This window comes from Bos grunniens, chromosome 7 (genome assembly GCF_055505025.1).
Source record: "Bos grunniens cultivar Pamir isolate PY7600 chromosome 7, Bosgru_T2T1.0, whole genome shotgun sequence".
Classification (NCBI taxonomy): domain Eukaryota; kingdom Metazoa; phylum Chordata; class Mammalia; order Artiodactyla; family Bovidae; genus Bos; species Bos grunniens.
This window is the reverse complement of record NC_141171.1, coordinates 52,091,957-52,101,784: the sequence shown is the minus strand read 5'-3', so window position 1 is coordinate 52,101,784 and position 9,828 is coordinate 52,091,957.

Sequence of the window (9,828 nt, the reverse complement as noted above, 5' to 3'; positions counted from 1 at the left end):
TCCATAAGAAAAACGCATTGGTTAGCTCAAGGTTTGAGAAAAGTTAAGTTCAGGTGGAACCAGGTGTCATCGTGGCAACACAGAATTTTAAGAGAAAAAACAATCTGACACTTGTGGTTTGTTTCCTCCTGCCACTTAAGGGAGAGAGAAAAAAATGTCTGACACTTGCAGCCTGTTTCCTCCATTGGAGACCCCTGGCCTTCCTGCCTGTTACTCTCTCAATAGAATATTGTATATAGTTCCATGTGCTATACAATAGGAATGTATTTTTTAATCCATCCTCTATATAATAGTTTGCATCTGTGAATCCCAAACTATCATTCCATTCTTACCCTAGTCCCTCTCCTCCTTGCCAACCACAAGTCTGTTCTGTGTGTGTAAATCTCTTTGTGCCATATTTGAGATTGCACAGTGATACCATACAGTATTTCTCTTTCTCTTTCTGACTTCCTTTCTTTGTTTTGTAAACTTAAGGTCCATACATACTGTTGAAAATGGCTTAATTTCATCCTTTGTTGTGGCTGAGTAGTATGCTGTTGCGTGTATGTACCTCATCTTGATCCAGTTACTTATCATAGGACACGTAGATTGTTTCCCTGTCTTGGCTGTTGTGAAGAATGCTCCTATGAACATAGTGGTGCATGTATGTCTTTGAACAATACTTTTGTCTGGATATCTATTTCTGTTTTGTTGACTATGCCAAAGCCCTTGACTGTGTGCATCACAGCAAACTGGAAAATTCTTAAAGAGATGGGAAAACCAGATCCCCTTTCCTGCCTCCTGAGAAACCTGTATGCAGGTCAGGAAGCAACACTTAGAACTGGACATGGAACAACAGACTGGCTCCAAAGAGGGAAAGGAGTACGTCAGGGCTGTATATTGTCACCCTGCTTATTTAACTTATATGCAGAGTACATCATGAGAAATGCTGGGCTGGAGGAAGCACAAGCTGGAATCCAGATTGCTGGGAGAAATATCAATAACCTCAGATATGCAGATGACACCATCTTTATGGCAGAAAGTGAAGAAGAACTAAAGAGCCTCTTGATGAAAGTGAAAGAGGAGAGTGAAAAAGTTGGCTCAAAACTCAACATTCAGAAAACGAAGATCATGGCATTGGGTCCCATCACTTCATGGCAAATAGATGGGGAAACAGTGGCTGACTTTATTTTTCTGGGCTCCAAAATCCCTGCAGATGGTGACTGCAGCCTTGAAATTAGAAGACACTTACTCCTTGGAAGGAAAGTTATGACCAACCTAGATAGCATATTCAAAAGCAGAGACATTACTTTGCCAACAAAGGTCTGTCTAGTCAAGACTATGCCTTTTCCAGTGGTCATGTATGGATATGAGAATTGGACTGAGAAGAAAGCTGAGCGCCGAAGAATTGATGCTTTTGAACTGTGGTGATGGAGAAGACTCTTGAGAGTCCCTTGGACTGCAAGGAGATCCAACCAGTTCATCCTAAAGGAGACCAGTCCTGGGTGTTCATTGGTAGGACTGATTTTGAAGCTGCAACTCCAATACTTTGGCCACCTGATACGAAGAGCTGACTCATTTGAAAAGACCCTGATGCTGGGAAAGATTGAGGGCAGGAGGAGAAGGGGATGACAGAGGATGAGATGGTTGGATGGCATCACTGACTCAATGGAAATGGGTTAGGGTGGACTCCGGGAGTTGGTGATGCACAGGGAAGCCTGGCCTACTGCGGTTCATGGGGTCACAAAGAGTTGGACATGACTGAGCAACTGAACTGATGCCCAGGAGTAGAATTGCTGGATCCTATGGCAGTTCTTTTGTACTTGTTTTTTTTTTTTTTTTTTTTGCATGTGGAAACTACACAATGTTTTTCATAGAGGCTTCACCAATTTACATGTGTCAATAGGTCAACTGGAAAAATAGATCTTCTTTGGAAAAATGTCTATTTAGGTCTCCTGCTCTTTTTTTTCAGTGGGTTTTTTAAATTGTTTATCTGTGTCTTTCTTTTTCAAACTAAGTCCTTGTTGTTCCTGTAATTTTCAAATATTTTCTCCCATTCCCTAGATTGTCCTTTTGTTTTGTTGATGGTTTCCTGTGCTCTTCAAAGCTTAGGAAGTTGATTAGGCCCTTTGTTTATTTTTGCTTTCATTTTTCTTTTTGTGTTTCTTTTTGTGTAAGGTTGGGAGTATTGTAATTTCATTGATTTACATATGGCTCGACTTTCCCAATACCACTTGCTGATGAGCCTATCTTTTCTCCATAGTATATACTTGCATTCTTCATCAAAGATTAATTGACTGTCAGTGTGTGGACTTATTTCTGGGCTCTTTGTTTTATTCCATTAATCTGTATGTCTTTTTTTGTGCCATTACCACACTTTGGTTTCTTGGTTTGTTTTTTTTTTTTTTCCATTTATTTTATTGAAGTATAGTTGTGTTACAATGTTTACATTTCTACTGAACAGTGCATGATTGAAATATAGATATAGCTATACATTCTTTTTTGTGTTCTTTTCCATTATTTTATATCACAAGTTTAATATAATGTAGTCTGTGTGCTACACCGGAGGACCTTACTGTTTATTCTCTGTGTAATAGTTTGCATCTGCTAATCCCAAACTCTCAACCCACTTCTTCCCCACAAATCTCCCCTTGGCAACCACAGGTCTGTTCTTTGTTCTGACTCAGTTTCTGTTTTGTAGATAAGTTCATTTCTGTCACATTTGTGACTCCACAGGTAAGTGATATCATATATTTGTCTTTTTCTTTCTTCATTTAGCGATCTCTCAGTCCATCCATGTTGCTGCAGATAGCATTATTTCATTCCTTTTCATGGTCTAGTTGTAGTTCATTGTATGTATGTACCTCATCTTCTTGATCCATTCACCTGTCAATGGACATTTAGGGTTGTTTTCATGTCTTGGGTATTGTAAAGAGTGCTGCTGTGAATATAGGGATGCAGGTTTCTCTTTTAATGATAGTTTTGTCTGGATATATGCCCAGAAGTGGGATTACTGGATCAAACAGTAACTACTTTTAAGCCAATTTCCATTCCCATCAGTGCAGGAGTGTTCCCTTTTCTCCATACCCTCTCCAGCATTTGGTACTTGTGGCCTTTTTAATGATGGCCATTCTGGTTGATTGAGGTGATGCCTCATTGTAGTTTTCACACATATTTCTTTTGTATTCATCAATGTTGAACATCTTTCTTGTGTGTAGTGGATGTTATTAGGCATCTAGATGTCATCTTTGGAAAAATATATCTTCAGGTCTTCTGCCCTTTTTTCATTGGGTTGTTTGATTTCTTTTTTACATTGAATTTTATTCATGAGCAATGTATATATTTTAGAAATTAAGGCCTTTTCAGTCACATTGTTTGGAAATATCTTCTCCCATTTTGTTGGTTGGTTTGGTTTTCGCTTGTTTTTGCTGTAGAAGAGCTTATAAAGTCGATCTGTTTTTGTTTATGTTTGCTTTTATTTCTTTTTTCTTTGGGAAACTGGTATAAAAAAATACAGCAACAATTTATGCTAGAGAATGTTTTTCCTATGTTCTCTTCTAGGATTTTTATGGTATCATTTCTTACAATTAAGTCTTTAAGCCATTTTGAGTTTATTTTGTCCATGGTTGGAGGGCATTTCTAGCTTCATTAATTTTCCTGTGGTTGTCCTGCGTTCCTAGTACCATTTGTCAAAGGAACTGCCTTTTTCTCCATTGTATCTACTTGCCTCCTTCATCAAAGGTTAATTAACCATGGGTCTTTGGATTTAGCTTTGTACTCCTTTTTCTGTTCCTCTGATGTATATATGTCTGTTTTTGTCCCTAGCCCATCTGCGTTTTTTGATAATTTTGGACTCTGTGGGAGAAGGCAAGGGTGGGATGATTTGAGAGAATAGCATTGAAACATGTGTATTATCATATGTGAACTAGATCGCCAGTCCAGGTCGATGCATGAGACAGGGTGCTCAGGGCTGGTGCACTGGGATGACCCTGGGGGATGGGATGGGGAGGGAGGTAGGAGGGGGGTTCAGGATGGGGAACACGTGTACGCCCATGGCTGATTCATGTGATGTATGGCCAAAACCACCACAATATTGTAAAGTAATTAGCCTCCAATTAAAAAGTATAGTTGAAAAAAAAAAAAGTATAGTTGGTCTACATTGTTGTGTTAATTTCTGCAGTATAGCACAAGTGATTTAGTTTTACAAGTATATAGATTTTTTTTCATATTCTTTTTAATTACAGTTTGTCAAAGGATCCTTGTTCTGTATAGTAAGACCTAGTTGTTCATCCATTCCCTAGCAGTTTGCACCTGCTAATCCCAAACTCCCACTCCATCCCTCTTCCAGTCCCTCTGCCCCATGGCAACCTCAGGTCTGTTTTCTATGTCTGTGAGTCTGTTTCTGTTTGGTAGATAAGTTCATTCTGTCATTTTACTTACCATCTGTAAGTAATAGCATATGGTATTTGTCTTTCTGACTTCATTTACGAGGATGATAATCTGTAGGTCTATTCATGTTGCTGCAGATGGCATTATTTCACTTGTTGTTGGTGAGTAGTTGTCCGTTGCATTTATATATCACATCTTTTTGATTCATTCATCTGTCACTGGACATTTAGGTTATCTCCTTGGCTATGGTGAGTAGTGCTGCTGTGAACATAGTACATGTATCTCTTTGAATGAGTCTCCTTTGGATATATGTTCAGGAGTGGAATTGCTGGATCGTGTGGTAACTCTGTACATTTTTGAGGAATCTGCATAGCGTTTTCCATAGTGGCTGCAACAATTTACATTCCCACCAAGAGTGTAGGAGGATTTTTTCCCATACTGTCTTCAGCACTTGTTGTTTATAGTCTTTTTATTGATGGCCATTATAACCAGTGTGAGTTGGTACTTGATTGTAATTTTGATTTGCATTTGTCTAACAAAGTTGAGCATCTTTTCATGTGCATTTTGATTATTTGTGTGTTTTAAGAAATGTCTTTTGGCCTTCTACTCATTTTTTGAATGGTTTTTAGTTTTGAGGGCTTTTTTATGTTGAATTTTGTGCGCTTATTGTCCTTTTGTTAATTGTTTTGAATTACCTTTCCTAGGGTTTTTTTTTTTTTCCTTTCTTTTGTTCTCTTGTGATTTGATGACTGTCTTTAGTGTCATGTTTGGATTTTTTTTCTTTTGTGTCTGTATCTTATAGATTTTTGGTTTTTTGTTACAGTGAGGTTTTTATAAAGCAATTCGTATATTTATCCGTGGTTCTTTTAAGTTGCCAATCTCCTATTTTCAATTGCATTTGAACAACTCTGCATTTGTACTCTCCTCTTGGGATTATTGTTTTTCCTTTATCTAATTGTTTTGTGTATTCCTTACCTGCTTATTGTTGGTATATTTGGTTTTACTACTTTTTTTTTTAATTCCCTCCTACTAACTTTATGCAAGGATGATACTTTTTCTGTATGTTTGCCTTTACTGATGAGCTCTTTTATTTTGTAATTTCATGTTTCTAGTTGTGGCTTTTTATTTTTTACTCAGAAGTTCCTCTAACATTTCTCACTAAGCTGGTTTGATTGTGGCTTTTATTTGTCTTTAAAGCTCCTAGCTTTTGTTTGTCTTTAAAGCTTTTGATCTCTCCATCAGCTCTGAAAGAGAGCCTTGCTGATAGAGTGTTCTGGGTTGTAGATTTTTCTCTTTCATCACTTTAAATATATCATGCCACTCCCTTCAGTTCCTGCTGAAAAATCAGCCAATAGCCTTATGAGAGTCCCCCATGAGAGTTATTTGCTGCTTTTCCTTTGCTGTTTTTAATACTCTTTAGCTTTAATTTTTGTTTTATTTATTTTTATTTTATGTCTTATTTATTTGTTATTATTATTTGTTTTATTCTTTTTTAGTGTCTTGGTGTGTGTTCCTCTTTGGGTTAGTCCTGTACAAAACTCTCTGCCCCTTCTGGACTTGGATGTCTGTTTTCTTTCCCAGTTAGGGAAATTTTCAGCTATTATCTCTTCAAATATGTTCTCAGCCCCTTTCTTTCTTCTCCTTTTGGGACCCCTATAATGTGAATGCTTGGCCTTGTGTCAAAGGTCTTTTAAATTGTTTTCATTTCTTTTTATTCTTTTTTTTCCCTTTGTTCAGAATCAGTGATTTTCACTACTCTGCTTAACCTTGCTGACCTGTTCCTCTATATCATTTAGTCTGTTTATTCCTTCTACTGTATTTTTCATTTCAGTTATTGTATTTTTGATCTGTTTGGTTGTTCTTTATATTTTCTAATTCCTTGTTAAAAACCTCTAACTTCTCACTCTGTGCATCCATTCTTCTTGTGAGTTCTCTGATCATCTTTACCATCATTACCCTGAACTTCTTTTTGGGTAGATTTCTTACCTTTACTTCACTTAGTTCTTCTCCTGGGTTTTTAATCTTATTCCTTTCTCTGTAACATGTTTCTCTGTCACTGCATTTTGCCTAAATTGATGTTTTTATTTTCTTATGTATTTGGTAGGTTATATTTCTCAACCTTGGTGAAGTGACCTTATATAGGAGATGTCCTGTGTGTCCCAGGAGCACACACCCCTCTTGCCACCCAAGCTGTATGCTCTAGGGGTTTTCCTGTGATAGCTATGTGAATCTTTCAGTTGTGGTAGTCTGTGGGGGTAGTATGGTGAGTTTGATTGGTCTCCAGTCCAACTGGTTGCCAGACCCTGCCTTATGCAAAGGCTGCTGGCTACTGATTGGTAGGACTGGGTCACAAAGTGGCTGACTGCAGAGCCCCGGGGAGTCCTAGGGCTTACGATGGCTCACTGGTAGGCAGACTCAGGTTTTAGAAGACTGGATTTGCTGCTGACTGCAAATTGGTGGGTGAAGCCAGATCCTGGGGTTAGTGCTGGCCTACTGGTGGGCAGAGGCAGGTCCTGGAGTCTGGCTGTAGGACCCGGGGGCCAGAGCTGGTGTTTGATTGCTGCTGGGGATGGGGGTAGTTTCCTGACACAGTTGGATACAAAATCCTGGGTATCCTGAAGTTTGTATTGGCCTGCTAGTGGAAAAAAACTGTGACCCAGCTGGTCTCAGGGCAGGATCTAGCATGCTAATAGGTAGGCTAGGTTCTCAGGCTGGGGGACTGTGGTTTCTTGAGTCTGCTATCTGTTCCCTGGTTGGTGAGACGGGTCTAGAGGCTAGAGCCGGCTCCCTGGAGGGCAAGACCAGGGACCAGGGGATTCTGGGACTGTTGCATGCTGGCTGGTGGTTAGAACTGAGTGCTGGGCCCTCGGTGGACAGGGCCATGTGCAGAGGTGACCGTGGTGCAGGGGGTCTTAAGGCAGCCTGTCTGCTGATGGGTGTGGCTGTGTGTCCACCCAGGTGGTTTCTTGGCCTGAGTCATCCCAACACTGGCATTATCTGCCGTTGGAGAAGGGGAGCAGGTCTTGGTGCAAGTGCAAGAGCTAAAGGGAGAATTCCACAATGATGCTTGCCAGGACCAGTGTCTTCGTGGTAGAAGGAGCTCCCCTGAATGGCTTCCGCCAGTGTCTGTGTCCCCAGGGTGAACTGTAGTCGCCTCTGGTCTCTCCAAGAAACTCTCCACGATCAGCAGGTGGGTCTAACCCAGGCTCCTCTCAAATTACCGCTTCTGCCCTGGGTACTAGATAGAGCATATGAGATTTTGAGTGTACCCTTTAAGAGGGAAGAGGCTTCATCTCTGGTAGCTCAGACAGTAAAAAATCTTCCAGCAATGCAGGAGACTCACGTTAGATCCCTGGGCCAGGAAGATCCCCTGGAGAAGGAAATGGCAACCCACTCCAGTATTCTTGCCTGGGAAATCCCATGGACAGAGGAGTGTGGTGGACTATACAGCCCATGGGATCACAAACAGTTGGACATGACTGAGTGATTAACACTTGAAGAGGGGAATCTCTATTTCCCCATCTCTCTGGGACTCCTTAAATGTAAGGACTCCTGGCCTTCAAAGCCAAATGCTTATCTTCCTGCTACAGGCCCCTAAGCTGGGGAGCCAAGACATGGGGCTGAGATCTCTCACTCCTTTGAGAGAACCTCTGCAATGTAACTGTTCTTCAGTTTGTGGGCCACCCACCCAGGAGTATGGCCTTGACTATGTCGCAAGTCTACCCACCTCTTACTCATCTTGTTGTGGTTCCTTCTTTGTCTTTAGTTGTAGAAAATCTTTTTGATAGATTCCAGTCTTTTTCATCAATTGGTTGTTCTGGAGATAGTTGTGATTTTGGTGTGCCTGTGAGAGGAGGTGAGCTCATGGTCTTTCTGCCCTTCCATCTTGGCCAGTCTTCCTTGGTTTTTTCATTTGAGACTTTTCCTCTATCCAGATATATGAATTTAGTATTATAAATTTCCTTCTTAGCACAGTTCTAGCTGTTTTCCACAGTTTTGATATGCTTTTATTTTCATTCAGTTCAGTGCATTTTAAGGCTTCCCTTGAGACTTACTCCTTGACCTATAAATTATTAAGATGTTTGCTAGTTTGCAGCTGTCCTGGAATTTTTCATCTTATCCTATTATTTATTTCTAATTTGCATCCATAATGTAGCAGAGCAACTTCTGTATCATTTTAATTCTTTTAAATTTGTTGAGGTTTGTTTTATGACCCAGGATATAGTCTGTTTTGGTATAAGTTCTGTAAGCATTTGAGAAGAGTATAATTCTGCTCTTACTATATTCTGAGACTCTAGATTTAATTTAAACTTTCTGTATTAACTGGCTTTCTCAGACATTGCTCTGGTAGAGGGAGAGAGAAAGCTGACTCATTACTGCCATGGAGTGGTGGAAGTCCAGGTTCCCCACTTGGCCTCTGTTGACATCTGAAGAGGTGGGCTCCTCATTACTATGAATGGGTGGGAGTTCCAGCTTCCCACACTTTCTCCATGGCAGGCAGGGGAGGCTTGTTACACAAGTGTGTGAAAGACAAATCTTTCCACTCAGCTTTGCTGGCATGGGCAGTAGGGGAGCTACATACTTTTTTCTATCATGTTTGTCCAGAGTAATTACTTTCTAAAAGTTTTGTTTTGCTAGGCCTCCCTTTTGCTGATTCCTTAGACAGGGAGTAGTGTGTGTGTGTTTATTTTTTGAGGGTATTTTTTTTTTTTTTGTCTGTGGCTGACTTTGATTTTTCTGAGCTCCAAAATCACTGCAGATGGTGACTGCAGCCATGAAATTAAAAGATGCTTACTCCTTGGAAGGAAAGTTATATCCAATCTAGACAGCATACTAAAAAGCAGAGACATTACTTTGTCAACAAAGGTCCATCTAGTCAAGGCTATAGTTTTTCCAGTGGTCATGTATGGATGTGAGAGTTGGACTGTGAAGAAAGCTGAGCGCCGAAGAATTGATGTTTTTGAACTGTGGTGGTGGAGAAGACTCTTGAGAGTCCCTTGGACTGCAAGGAAATCCAACCAGTCCATCCTAAAGGAGATCAGTCCTGGGTGTTCACTGGAAGGACTGATGCTGAGGTGGAAACTCCAGTACTTTGGCCACCTCATGCGAAGAGCTGACTCATTTGAAAAGACCCTGATGCTTGGAAAGACTGAGGGCAGAAGAGAAGGGGATGACAGAGGATGAGATGGTTGGATGGCATCACCGACTCGATGGACATGGGTTTGGGTGGACGCTGGGAGTTGGTGATAGACAGGGAGGCCTGGCATGCTGCGGTTCATGGGGTCGCAAAGAGTCGGACATGACTGAGCGACTGAACTGAACTGATTGACATTTCTGGATTGCTAGCAGTCCATGGGGTCGCTAGAGTCGGACACGACTGAGCGACTTCACTTTCACTTTTCACTTTCATGCATTGGAGAAGGAAATGGCAACCCACTCCAGTGTTCTTGCCTGGAGAAT